Source organism: Chinchilla lanigera, unplaced genomic scaffold (genome assembly GCF_000276665.1).
Source record: "Chinchilla lanigera isolate Chin_1 unplaced genomic scaffold, ChiLan1.0 scaffold00036, whole genome shotgun sequence".
Classification (NCBI taxonomy): domain Eukaryota; kingdom Metazoa; phylum Chordata; class Mammalia; order Rodentia; family Chinchillidae; genus Chinchilla; species Chinchilla lanigera.
The window spans coordinates 17,220,955-17,235,223 of NW_004955437.1; the positions used below are offsets into that span (position 1 = coordinate 17,220,955).

At 45.4% G+C, this 14,269-nt stretch overlaps 1 protein-coding gene across 1 annotated transcript in view; it reads right to left on the bottom strand.

The window, feature by feature from the left end:
* LOC106149085 (histone acetyltransferase KAT6B-like) overlaps positions 1-13,339 on the bottom strand; it is a 17,348-nt gene extending 4,009 nt beyond the window's left edge. The window contains exons 1-2 of the mRNA XM_013516740.1: positions 12,979-13,339; positions 1,612-1,682 (exon numbers count right to left, since the gene is read on the bottom strand). The gene's annotated coding sequence lies outside the window, so the exon portion shown is untranslated. The remainder of the gene's footprint in view (positions 1-1,611; positions 1,683-12,978) is intronic.
* Positions 13,340-14,269: the final 930 nt, after the last annotated feature.

A 14,269-nucleotide genomic window follows, 5' to 3' on the forward strand; every position in this document is an offset into this window, starting at 1 on the left:
AAAGAAAGAAAGAAAGAAAGAAAGAAAGAAAGAAAGAAAAGAAAAAAAGAAAAAAGCTATTTCTGATTATTTATAGAGATAGGAATATACCTAATACCTTTCCTCAAACAGTTTGGCCAGACAGGCTTTCAAATATCTAAAAACAAGTATCTTTCAAAAACCATTTATAAGCCAGGAGTAGTGGCACATGCCTGTAATCCCAGCACTCGGGAGGCTGAGGCAGGAGTACTGTTGTGAGTTCGAGACCAGCCTGGGCTACAAAGTGAGCTCAAGGCCAGCCTGAACTGCATAGTGAGACCCTGTCTCAGAAAGACAAAAAAAAAAAAAACCAACAACCACTTATTAGCTGGCACACACCTGTACTCCCAATGCTCAAAAGGCTAAAGCAGGAGGATTGGCATGAGTTCAAAGCCAGCCTGGGCTGTACAATAAGACCCTATCTCAAACACAAATAAATAAATAAATAAAAACAAAAAAAAAACACTAACAGCTCTGCATGGTAGAATATGACTGCAACCCCAGCACTGGAAAGGTCGAGACTGGATAGTGTGTTCTAGGTCTGCCTGGGCTACCTTGTGCGTTCAAGGACAGCCTAAGCTACACAGCCACACTATCTCAAAAATAAACACCACCCAAACCCCACTCTACCACCAACCCCCATTTTCTAAACCACTGACATCCAGCTTCCTCGACCCTTCCATATCATAGTCTCCCAGCACTGGGCACTTAGCTAGTTTGCTCACTACTCTGTCTAATGTTTACCCTAAAATTCAGCAGTCCAAGCCTTATTCAATTATACATGCAACCCCAAATCACAGGAATGTCCTTACCAGCCCTGCCACACCAGCTATGCTCAGTACGTAGTCCAACTAAAATGGCCAGATCTGTTTTCAGAACTGCTGTCAAAGTGCATCTTCCCATCTTTTCCTCGTACCAATTTAAATGCTGGGATTTAAAGTTTATTATAGTTCAATTTCATCTTGTTGGTTTGAGTTTATCTTCCAAACTGCTAAAGACTGTTTTGAATCTTGATTCTGTCATCAGTGTCATCTGCAAATCTAATAAGCACTCCCTTTTGTGTCATCCTATAAATCACTGACAGAAATGTTAGGCTTGGAACACAGCGTGTTTCAGAATGAAGTTGCTGGCTTTCGCCGAACAACCACTGTCAGGATAGAACATAAGAATCATTCTGTGTCAGTAAGTTCAGAACAGGAAACTGATCTCTCCAAAGTGCAATGGTTTGGCACATGTTCATTAGAAGGCATTCCACTGTATCCAAGTAATTCTTTCATCTTTCATCATTTATTCAGAAGGAATCACAACTAATTTAATTTGACTGCACAAAATATAACTTCAAGAAGCAAGAGAAGAGGTCACAGGAAAGTGGCCAATATTGCAGTTGCCTTTAGACATTTTGGTTACACAAGCACATGGGCATACATTAACACAAAGCACATTTCATAACAAATACCCAAAAGGTACCTTCACGACGAGTTTTTACCACAGTCTGTACCCACTATCAAAATAATCATTCATATCCATTACCGACACATTTCAGTAAGACTGACATTTTATATCTTAAAAATGTAATAAAAGAAGGGAAAATACCAGAATTGGAACTCCAAATGTTTTTAACAGTCCGTGACAAAAATGAAGATTGTCCAGGTCTTCAGGCAAGTCTGTCAAAAGGAAAAGAGTAAATATTTACTTGGGCATACGGACAACTCTAATTCAGCAACCATCTACAGAGCTCTCCAACTATTACAAACAAACACAACTCCACACCCAGCACTGCACAACTAATGCAAACAGCTGCAGTGTTACCAGTCACTACACTTGGTAAGCATGTTTTTGGGTTTTTTGATACCGGGAATCGAAATCAGGACCTTGTACTTGCCAGGCAGGTGCTTATGCCACTGAGCTATCTCTCCGGCTATACGTGGCAACATATTAATTCTTTCAAACCATTAGAGTATATTTATGAACACAGAATTCAGGACAGTAAAGAAAGCCCCAAGGAAAGTACCCAAAGAAGTGAATTTCACTTTTTGCATGGTACTAGCAATTGAACCCAGAGCCTCTGTACTGGGCTGCATTTCCCATCCTTTTTTAGTTTTTATTTTGAGACAGGGTATCCCTAAATTGCCTAGGCTTGCCTTGAACTTGAGGGCTTTCTGCCTCAGGCTTAATTTCACTTTATTAGGCCAGATCTGTCCTCCACATTTTATTTTTTCACAAATTTATTTTCACAATTTTATTTTTATTTTCACAAATTTATTTTTCACAAATCATCAGCATAAAAACATGAAAGTGTCAAGAATGCGCAAGTCATCCTTGCTCAGAGGCAATGCTAATCTTCTCCGCATATTCCAATTTGTAGATATGTACTGCTGAAGCAAGTATGTGTACTCCAAATTTTAAAAATCAAGCTTGTGATAAGATGCCTAAGACAGAATCCCATTATAAGAAAAATTCCACTATTATTCAAATAGCCAGGCAAACATTTGTGGGGGATCAGAAGTTGTTCCAAGGTCAGCATTAACTTTCCCATGCAGCATTATTTGTCCCAGAAGCCACCTGGCACCTAAGAACTGACGGAATTAAAGAGACAGGACCAACAGCTTCACCTAAAAGACCCAGGCACCAGCTTCCACAATGGGAGGCACACAGGGATGCCCCTCACATCATAGGATGTAGTGATCATTTCTACTTCGGAAGCAGAAAATAAATTTAAAAGCAACTGTAGACAACTTCATTTTGATCTTATAGAAAACCTCCAAACAACCTCAGATCCTCCTTCACCCCTCCCCCAGCCACCAGCACACACCCCACTCCTCGATTTAATCTCAAAATTAGCTCTCATCTGACACCAACCAACCGAGTTAATTAGGCAGAAGCAGATGTAACTCAGCAGCTCTTTGCTACAAGCAGAATCACAGTGTTTAAAAAAAAATACACAGCTAGGAGAGGAACAAAAGCAGAAGTCTCTTATCTGTAGCCAATTCTCAACTAAACACATGTATATTATCCACTTTGTATATTATCCACTGCAAATTTTTTAATCTTAGGCTGATTTGTTTCTGACATCCCACTGGTCCACTATAAATTGGTGTAAGCTAAGAGAATAGATTGAAAACCAATTTCATATTAGCCTAAGCAGTATCTAACTAGAAAGACAAATCTACAGGAAAAAAATGCATAATTCATTCAGAAGCCAAATAGAAATGATTTTTTTTTCCTGACTCAGAATTATCCACACCACTTCTCTTTTTTTAGAGCACTGGGACTTGTTTCATATGTAGATAGGACATTCAATCATAAGCTGAAACTAAAATCATTATTCTTTTTTTTATTTTTTTCTATAAAAACTGAAGTTGAGCTAAAAGTCTATTAAAAATGTTACCAATCATCCCATATTAATTCAGGGAATTCATGCTACATCAAATTAAATTATTCTATCTTCTAAGGTTGTGAAGCATTTTATTTTTAGCTACAAAAAAATCAGCAAATTATATGGTTGTATCAAACAGTCTTACAACACTATTTACATCATTCATCACAAACTATTCTAAACAGATCTAGAGAAATGCTCGGTCCAACACTGAGCTTTTAGCTCCACTGGTATTATATAAATATCAACAGTATTCAGAAATATTCATGCCAGCATTAGAAGAGTCAAAATATCCTGGACTGGGAGTATGCTGTGAGTCCTCCTCTGAGATTTCACCAAGGCTATGTGTTACTTCGAAATCAATGTCATAACACTTGAGTCATGAGAGTACAGATGCACCAAAAACAGCAGGAGAAAAAACAAGATTCATAATAGAGTTTGCTCTTTTTCCATCCTGAGTTTTACTTGCTAACAGTTATTTTTAGCAGTCTTACTTTTATCAGCTCCCGGATTTTTTTCAAAGCCCACTACATAACTTAGTGAGCATCCACAAATCTTAACAACAGCTTCCAAAGACTACAACACAAACAGTTTAACAGATGGGACCTTGACTCCTCCTTCCTCTCTCACCGCCCAGCAGAGCGGGCCCACTCACTGGCTCAAAATAGGATCCTCAGTTAACGGTACCCGTCACCGTGACATCAAACATCATCTGGGGGCAAGAGAAGATTAGGGAGGGTGGACACAATCGAACACAACATGCACATTTTTAGAAATGTCACAATGAGCCCCATGAACTTGTACAATTAATGAGTTAATTTAAAACTCCAGAGGCCAGGGATATAGCTCAGCGGCATAAGCATCTGCTTGGCAAGCACAAGGTCCTGAGTTCGACCTCCATTACCAAAAAATAAATAAATAAGTAAAAATCCATCATGCGATGAAAAGTACTAACTTTTCAAGTCCTCTGTGTATCTGTTTCCCCTAAAATTAATGCTGGAGGCCCAAACCATGTGAAATGGGAGGTGAAGTTGTAAATACCAATCAAAAAAAAATCACCTTGATAGGAATGGTGGCACATACCTATAATCCCAGCACCCAGGAGGCTGAGGCAGGTGCATCGCTGCAAATTCGGGGCCAGCCTGGGCTACAAAGTGAGTTCAAGACCAGCGTGAACTGCAAACACTCAAGTACGAACAGATAAATATATTCTTCATACAGCACTATTCACAATAGTCAAATGCCCATCAACAAATGAAAGAATGCACACGCCTGTAACCACAGCACTCGAGAGGCTGAGGCAGGAGGATCTTGGGGAGTTCAAGACCAGTCTGAGTTACAAAGTGAGCTCAAAGCCAGCCTGAACTACATAGTGAGACCCTGTCTCAAAAAGACAATAAATAGGGGCTGGGGATTTAGCTCAGCGGCACAGCACCTGCCTGGCAAGCGCAGGTGGTGAGTTCAATCCCCGGTACCAGAAAACAAACAAACAAACAAAAAGACAATAAATAAGTAAATAAATAAATAACCAAAAAATAAATAAATAAAAAATAAATGTGGTAAAACCGGGCTGGGGATATAGCTCAGTGGCACAGCGCCTGCCTGGCAAGGGCAAGGTCCGAATTCAATTCCCAGTACCAAAAACAAAACAAAACAAAAAACCAAAGTGGTAAACCCATGCACTGCAATATTATTCAGCCACAAGAAAATGAAGTACTGACATGTACTTCTACAAAGTGGCTGAACTTGAAATCATTATGTTGTAACAGAGGCCAGAAACAAAAGGCCATATGTATAAATCCATTTGTAAGAAACACCAAGAGAATCAGCAGTGCGACACATGCCTGTAATCCAAGCATGGGAGGCCAAGAGAGGAGGATCACCACCAGCCTGAACTATACACACACAGTGAGCCCAAGGCCAGCCTGAACTGTATAGCGAGACCTTCTCTCCAGGAACAAAAAAAAGCAAAAACAAAAGCAAAACCACTCAAGAGTAGGCAATCCATAGAAAAACTGATTGCTAGGGCCTAAGGAAGGGGGACATGGAGAAAAACTTTAAAATGGATGGTGTGTTTTATTTTGGATTTTTTTGGGGGGGAGGGCGGTTTCCAGTACCAGGAACCGAACTCACGACCTTGCGCTTGCCAGGCAGGCGCTGTGCCACTGAGCTAAATCCCCAGCCCCTTTATTTTGGATTGACAACAATGTGTTTTTTACAATTTTTTTGCTACATGTTTGGAGCACATGATGATTATCTCTCGCATGCGGGGATTACATATACACAGCACATCTTAATTTTGCTCTGTCCCCTTTCCCTCCCATGCCTCCCTGCTCCCTCAGACTCTGTCCCCTTCCCCACTGAAAGAGTCAACTGTAGGAAAACGAACCTACTTGAGACCACAATGTTAAGTGAAATAAATCAGGCACACAAGTGTAAATATTGCAAGGTTTCTCTTATATGAGAAACCCAAAGTATAAATAAAGAGCAAAATAAAAGGTAACAGGGTGTGGGGAGATCTTTCTTAAATGGGAAGGAGAACAAGTGATGGAAATGTTGTGGAACTACATTACACACACTGTCACACAACACTGAATGTACTAAACACTATTCAACTGTTCATTTTTAAGACTCATGTGAACTTCACCTTAATAAATTGTTTAATCCCGGCACTCAGGAGGCTGTGGCAGGAGGATCCTTGCAAGTTCGAGGCCAGCCTGGGCTGCAAAGTAAGTTCAAGACCAGCCTAAACTGCATAGTGAGACCCCGTCTCAAAGAGACCAAAATAAATAAACAAACAAACAAAACAAAACAAAGCACCAAATTTAAAAAGCCAATTCCAGCTAAACAGGCATGATGGCTCACACCTGCAATTCTAGCACTCTGGAAGGCTGAGGCTACACAGTGAGTTCGAGACCAACCTGGACTACAAAGTAAGACCCTGTCTCAAAAAAACCAAAACAACAAAAAAGCAAACAATGGGCTAGGGATGTAGCTCAGCAACATAGTGCCTGCCTGGTAAGCCCGAGGCCCTGAATTCGATTTCCAACAGCAAAAAAATAAAAAAGCAAAATAAATAATAAAAAATAAAACAAGCTCACTGTAGTTGCGCACACCTGTAATTCTAGCACTCTGGGAGGCTGAGGCAGGATACTTTAATCACAAATTCGAGCCCCACTTGGGCAACTTATTAGTGACTCAGGATCTTTACTGACTTAGAGGGAGCCTACCTCAAAAAAAAAAAAAGAAAAGAAAAAAAAAAAGCTGGGGGTATAGCTCAATGCAAAGGTCCTAGGTTCCACCTCCAGTACCACAAAATAAACACACACATACATACATAAATAACAAGCAAAGACAAGAAGTTGGCTCTAGCTACAGACAGACTGCGGCATGTGAATGTGACAGATGCAGTCGGAAGCTCCTGCAGGAACAGCCGACACAGTAATATACAGAGCAGTGCGCGCGTGCACAAACACACACACACACGCACACACACATTTGCTGAATGTCTGAGTCCCTGGCAGCCATACCTAACCACTACAGACTGAAGGAAAGAGTGACTGAAAGACAAAAGTAACCAGCATTTCATCTCCCCACACATCAGTCTTACTCAACTTGTATTTATGAGGCTAATTCAGCAGCAAGCCCAAGCAGGCACTCAATAAATGTTAGGTGGATTGAATATGGAATTCCCGATCTTTTTAGGGTAATACTAAGTTATTTCCCCCTACTCATTAACTCTGAGTTCTCAATTCATAAGCTAATAATGTTTTCTAAGGATTTCTAAGAGGCTAAATCACCATGAAAATTATCATTTCAACTAATACATATTATATTAATTGGAAGTTTAATTTTTCATGTCATGCTCTCCTAGTTGACAATAGCCTTGTTATGTCATTAAACTATAATTGTGTAAATCTGCTTCAACAAACAATAACTGAACCATCAATAAACTATTATGGCTTCCATAATCCCTAGCAAAGATTAGTTTCAACATCATCATCATAAATTAGCGGAGGCAGGTCCCAAATCTCCCAGTGAAACCTAGGAATTAGGTTTGCATAGTCATTCCTGCATTTAAGTGCTCAATAGTTTCAGTCTCTAAAATTTAATCACACTGTTAGGAACCTCACAGGAAATATGATCCCTTGTAAAACAGAGGATTTTAAAGACAAGATGAAAAGTCATTTGAAGTCAACAGGCCTTTCCAGCCAGGTTAAACTGATTAGAAATATTGATAACTTAGCACTTTCACCTAAGAAATAATCTACTCACTTGGAGTGTCATCTGAAAATGTCTATCAATCCAAATTCTTCCCTAATTACAAATTAGGTTTTAGCCAGTTCTTAATGACAAAGGCTGAGGACAATGCATTAAGAAAACATGAATTTTTAAAGATTATTTTGAGCCCGGCATGGTGGCACACGCCTGTAACCCCAGCACTCGGGAGGCTGAGGCAGGAGGATCATTGAGATTTCCAGGCCAGTCTGGGCTACAAAGTGAGCTCAAGGTCAGCCTGAACTGCATAGCGAGATCCTGTCTCAAAAAAAGACATTAAAAAAAAAAAAAAAAAAAAAGATTCTTTTGAGCTGAGTGTTGTGGTGCACACCTGTAATCCCAACACTCCATGAGGCTGAGGCAGGAGGATCAGTGCGAGTTTGGGACCAGCCTGGGCTACAAAGTGAGCTCAAGACTAGCCTGAACTGCATAGTGAGACTCTGTCTCAAAAAGACAGACAGACGGACAGACAGATATAGATAGTATTTTGGAAAAAAATAGATACACGACTGTAATCTCAGTACTCGGGAGGCTGGAGCAGGATGATATAAGTTTGATGCCAGATTGTGCTACATAATGAGTTCAAGGCAGCCTGAACTACACAAGGAATCCCTGTCCAAAAAAAAATGTAAGAAAAACCAGATTTCAGGATGTGTTACAGGTATCCAATACAAATTAGGGGGGCTGGGGATTTAGCTCAGCGGCAAAGCGCCTGCCTGGCAAGCACAAGGTCGTGAGTTCGGTTCCCGGTACCGGAGAAAAACCAAAAAAAAAACCAAATTAGGGTTCCCTTTTAAGAGTCAAAAAACATTATAACCCACTTTAAAAAATGAACACATGCATAAATTTTCAGGGGTTTACGACCTTCTATACCCATTCATGGACTACTGCTACGCACTTTAACATGCAGAGAGGTAATTAATCGAGTTCACAAAAGATAGCTTTTTTGTACGTTAGGGCCCACTGCATTACAAGGCAGGAAGATGGGGCTGGGGCTGTAGCTCAGGGGTAGAGCACGTGCCTGGCAGAAGCCAGTCCCCATGTGCCATCTCCAGTGCCAAGAGAGGAAAAGAAAACAAAAACAGAAGTTTTCCTCTTTGGTCTTGAGTTTTTTCAAAATGTAGGGTTCAGGAATGTTATTTAACAAGTCGGTGTGATGTGACGGGAATCATCGAGTATCCAGGCATCCAGTTCCCACTCTGCCAGCTACATAAATTGTGGGATGACTGGACATGTTACTAAATCAATTGAAGTCCCAGTTTTCCATTTGTAAAAATGAGAATACATAACTGTAAGAGGAGTCATTTAGATAGCAAATATGAAAGAAGGAAGGATGGCGGCGGGCGCATAGCAGGAACACAATAAAATGCTAGCTCATAAAAGGGAAAAAGAGCAACACAGTCGGCTGGAGACCTGTAAAATCTAATCTGGCTCAACTTCTGGCTATATGACCATTTTCTCCTAAGAGACGGGAAGTCAGCACCTGGCTCTTAGTTATAGCTGCAGACAAGTAAAAACTCAAGACAGAGAACAGAGGGAAAGTGAAGAGAAGCAAAAATAGATTTCTAATGGCGAGGCTGAGGTCAAGAAGAGTGTATTTTACTCATATATCTTTTAAGGTCAATAAAGCTCTTAGGAGATAATACTGTATAGAAGAATATCTTCTTGACCTCAGGAGAGGAAAAGAGTCTTAAAATAAGACACAAAAAGCCCGAACCATAAAGAAAAGACCAATAACTTTGACTCCAATAAAATTAAGAACTTCTGCTCATTAAAGGACATCAAAAAGACACGCAAAGAGGCAAGGCTGAGGAACTGAAGAATCTGCAACACACACACAGGACAAAGGACCTGTACTCACAGAAAACAAAAAACTTCTGAATACCGACAAAGACACAAGGGCCAATTAAAAGTGTGTGTGGTGAACTTTAAGAAGAAGGAGACACGAATGGCTAATAAAACATGAAAGAGCTGTTCAGCATGATTACTAGTCAGGTAAATGCTGGAGGGAACATAACCTGGTACAAAACTTTGGAGAACAGTTTGACTGGTGGAATAATCAATGAAGAAACGCAGACCTATGATGAGGGTGACCCCATGAGCATCCAAACACAGAAAATGAGAACTAAGGATGCTGTAAAGGGGCTGGGGGTTTAGCTCAGAGACACAGAGCCTGCCTGGCAAGGGCAAGGTCGTGAGTTCGATCCCCGATACCGGAAAAAACCCAAAAGACCAAAAAAAAAAAAAGAACGCTGTAAATACCATGGGACAAGGTAATTAGGGTAAACGACCATCCTGCCTAGGAACTAACTAACGACTGCTTTCCTAGATGTGCACCTCGGAGAAGGTTGTGCACCTGGGCACCACACGCCATGTAAGGGATACTCAAAGCAGCTTTGCTCACTGTTGCCCCAAACTGGAAACTACAATATCCAACATCAGTGGAATATACAACCCCGAAATTAGGTTGTACTGTTTCTCCAGTCTACTAGAAAACTCCAGTCAGAAGATTGCGGGCATCCTACAAAAAGGTGCTCAGGAAATGCAAATTAAGGTATTATAAAGAAGAAATATTCCTTTATCCCATTCTCCCATCCACGTATCACCATTCTGCAAACACTGACCACTGCGAACACTGACCACCACAGCACACACGTTCCCACTTTTCATAACATTCTTTCCTATTCTCTCAATACAAATGCAACCATTGTCTATGTATACATGGAAAACCAGGTTAACCTTAGAGAACCACAGAACTGAGAACCACATCACTTAGTCTTGTTCTAATTGGCATATGGAAGTTAGTAAGAGCTTCTCACTCATTAAAATTACTTATCAGAGGCCCAGAATGGTAGCCTATGCCGGTACACCCAGCACTCAGGAGGCCGAGGAAGGAGGAGCACTTCAAGTCTGAGGCCAGCCTGGGCTACAAAATGAATTCAAGGCCAGCCTGAACTGCATAGCAAAACCTGTCTCAAAAAAGACAAAAAAGGGGGGCAAGGGATTTAGCTCAGCGGCACAGCACCTGCCTGGCAAGCTCAAGGTCATGAGTTCGATTCCTGATACCGGAAGAAAAACAACAAACGAGAGAGACCAAAAAAAAGGATTACTTATCAAACTTCTTCCATTACTCACCCTATTTACCTTTCATTCACATTACACCTCCCACCTGACAGGTTCCAATCTCCCTTCACAAAAAATGCATGAAATGAACACATGCTCTAAGGGCAATGACATAATATCCACTCTACTTAAGAGCCAGGCATGACGGGCAGGCAAAACTTCCGAACACCATCACTATGAGCCAGTCATCCGAAAGCACCGTAGCCCAGGCTAGCTTGGAGCTCCCAGCACTCCTGCCTGAGTGCCGGCATTTCAGGTGTGCACTGAGGTAAGAATTTTATCCTTTCTGAAATAGGCGATGTTGTCTGTTGTTTGTGGTTTTTGTTCAGTACTGAGGACTGAACCTAGGGCCTGACACACACTAGGCACACATTTTACCCTTAGCTACATCCCTAGCCCTGTTTTTTTTTAAAACAGGATCTCACTAAATTGCCCAGGCTGGCCTTGAACTTGGGGTCCTCCTGCCTCAACTTCTCAGAGTAACTGAGATTACAGGGGTGCATCACTGCAGGAAGCCCTCTCCTTCTTAAAAGCCAAAAACAAGCCGGATGTGGTGCCACAAACCTGTAATCCCAGCACCTGGGAAGCTGAGGCAGGAGGATCCCCAGGAGTTCAAGACCAGCCTAAGCTACATAATGAGTGAGACCCTGTCTCAAAAAAAAAAAAACACTTCAAATAATAATTTTGATACATGTGTAAGAAATTTATGAGTATGAAAAAAAAGTAAGTTTTATTTCAGGGTTATGCCAGAAAATCTAGGATACAGAAGTAAGACAGAGCAGAAATGTATTTTTTTTTTAAGAAAAAACTTTATTGGAACACCACAGAACAAACTATCCTGACATAACTAATTCCCATTTGCTACCTCCACTCCTGATCATACACGGTCTTCAAGTACCTAATTTACCTTGCCTTTCCTGGTACCTTCACCCCAAATACACTTCAATTCACTTTTCCTATTTCCCACATCTATAATCTTTTCTCGATTCCCCTTCATAATCTTTAAGACTCCAACATGCCAACACCCTCTCCCAACTGCAGGGCTTCGGGTCCTTCACAGGGCACTTGCAATCTGGCCTGGCCTGTCTTCCCCCCTCAGTTCCCCCACTCCTTGCACTCTGCCCGTACCAAAGTACCAGCAAATTCTAAGATATACAACATCCTTTCCCCAGGTAGCCTGGCCTTTTCCTGAGGAACTGGACACCCCGCCTCCTGCGCTGTCTTCAAGACTCGAACTCAAGTTTCACCCGGGCTGGGGACAACTGTCTCCCGAATGAACACCTTTCTTGGCCCCTGCCCACGCCGGACACAGTTCAGCCCTTACCTTCGCGGGGACCTGTGGCCCAGTCCCGCCCGCGGTCTCCGCACCTGCAACCTCCGCCCCACCCTCCGCCCTAGGAGATTTTCTATACAGGTATGCTTTGCAAGTTGGATGCAGCCTCTCCGTCCTCCCTTCACTTGTTAGTCCACGTTGCTGTCTTAACATCATTTTAAAAAACACTCCCAAACACAAGCATTCCACCCCCTTCCTACTCCAGGCTGCAGTTTCACCCAGACAGGTGTTTCCCATCACAGCAGGTGGACCTGCGGCACGGGTCAGGACTCCTCCCGACGCAGCACCTGCTCCGCAAAGCGCCCCCCGCCCAGGCCACACGCACCACGCCCAGGCCACCCTCACGCCGCCCCAGACACTCCGCCCTCCGCCCTCGCTTCACCTGCCCTCCCAGCCCTGCGCCCGGGTCTGCACCTCCGAGACGGCATCCCTCCCTCCTCTCCCTGCGGCTTCTCCTTCCACCCCTCCAGCGTCCCCTCCCTGCTACCCACCGCCAGGCCGCCCCGCACCCTGGCCGGCCCCCCACCATTCCCACCAGTTGACTCCCTCTCAGGAAGCCCCTCCCCGCCCACGCCTGCCGATCCGCAAGCCCCGCCCCCACAGACTTAGCCCCGCCCTCCTCCGAGTCCCGCCCCCTGCCCCGCAGGCCCTCCGGGGGCGGGGCCTATCCCTCCTCCCCTTTCCCCCGCCCCCTACCGTCACGCTCAGGGGCAGCCTGACCCCACGCGGCCCCGCGGTGACCCTCGCGCAGAGGCCTGTGGGAGGGGCGTCGCGAGCCCGCGACCCCCCTGGAGATCCCCCTCCTGCCCAGTCTCCTCCCCCGTGGGAGCGCGCGGGGTGGGTGACAGACCTGGCTGCGCGCCACCGCCACCTCGCCTGCCGGGGGCGCTGCCGCTGCCTGAAAAAGAACCCGCGGCTGCCGCCTGGAGGTGGTGCCGTCGCCTCCGCCACCGCTGCCGCCGCCGCCAGGGGTAGGAGCTAAGCCGCCGCCATTTTGTGTCCCCCTGTTGTTGTCGTTGACATGAATCCGACATGACACTGATTACAGCCCAATGGAGTCTCATTAAACCCGAGCCGCGGCCCCGCCCCGGCGCTGCTCCATTGGACGAAACCACAGACACTGAAGGCCAGCCGTTGGCCTACGCGTCTGTCCGTCAAGCACTCACTAACCACTCCGCAGCCCATTGGGGCAACTTCCTGCCGGTCATCTCGCCTCCACATAGACACACCTCTCGACCCATCATCCCCCCTCCGGCACCACCCCAGGGGAGGGTCCACGTCCAGTTCCAATCACCAGCCCCCTGGGCCCGCCTCTTCCGGGCACCTATTGGTCCAGCCCATTTTCTCTCTCCCAGACACCAAGGCACCTCTACTTCCCCCTCCTCGCCCCTCTGCCTCTAGAAATGGATTGGGTCTACGCACGGCAGAGGCGCTTGGCCTCATTGGCTACAAACAACGCCAATCAGGAGCCTTTTCCCTTTCCCCTCCCCCACTCAACCCCAAAGCCCCTAGCCCGCAGCTAAAGTTTGTGTGAGAGCTGATCGCTGGCGGCGGCCGCAGGATTTAGGGGTGGGCGCGTGCGGGCGGGCACGCGAAGTTAAAATTCGAGGTTCTCAGTCGCCAGCTCCCGCGGTGGAGCGCGCGGACGGGCGCGCCGCCCGGAGCGTTCCATCCCGCCCCCTCCTCCACCCTCTCTCCCGTCCCGTCCCGGGCGACTACTCGCCCGCCCCCTGGCTCGCATCCTCCCCCGCACACACACCCCTACCCTGCAAGCCCCAGGCAGGGTGCAGGCGGAACGCCGTCGCTGCTGCCTCCTCGCCATCCCACGCCGAGGGGGAGCGAGCCCCTACCCGCCGGGCGTGCACACACCACCACCCCCCCCCGGCTCCACACGCCCGTGTTTGCAAGCACGTGCACCGTTCGCAGCTGCCTCCGGCCACCCCGGTCCCCGGCTAACCTCGCCCGCAGCCCGGCCAATCGCTCGCTGCCCTTTGTTGCTGCAGCCCGGGTCTCCCCGCTGCCTTCCTCAGCCTCCGCCTCGTCCTTTGCCAGCCGCCCGGGTCCGCAGCGCCGCGCTCCCCCCGCCCGGGACCCACCGCCGCCGCCTCCTTCTCCTCCTCCGCCTCCTCCTCCTCCTCGGC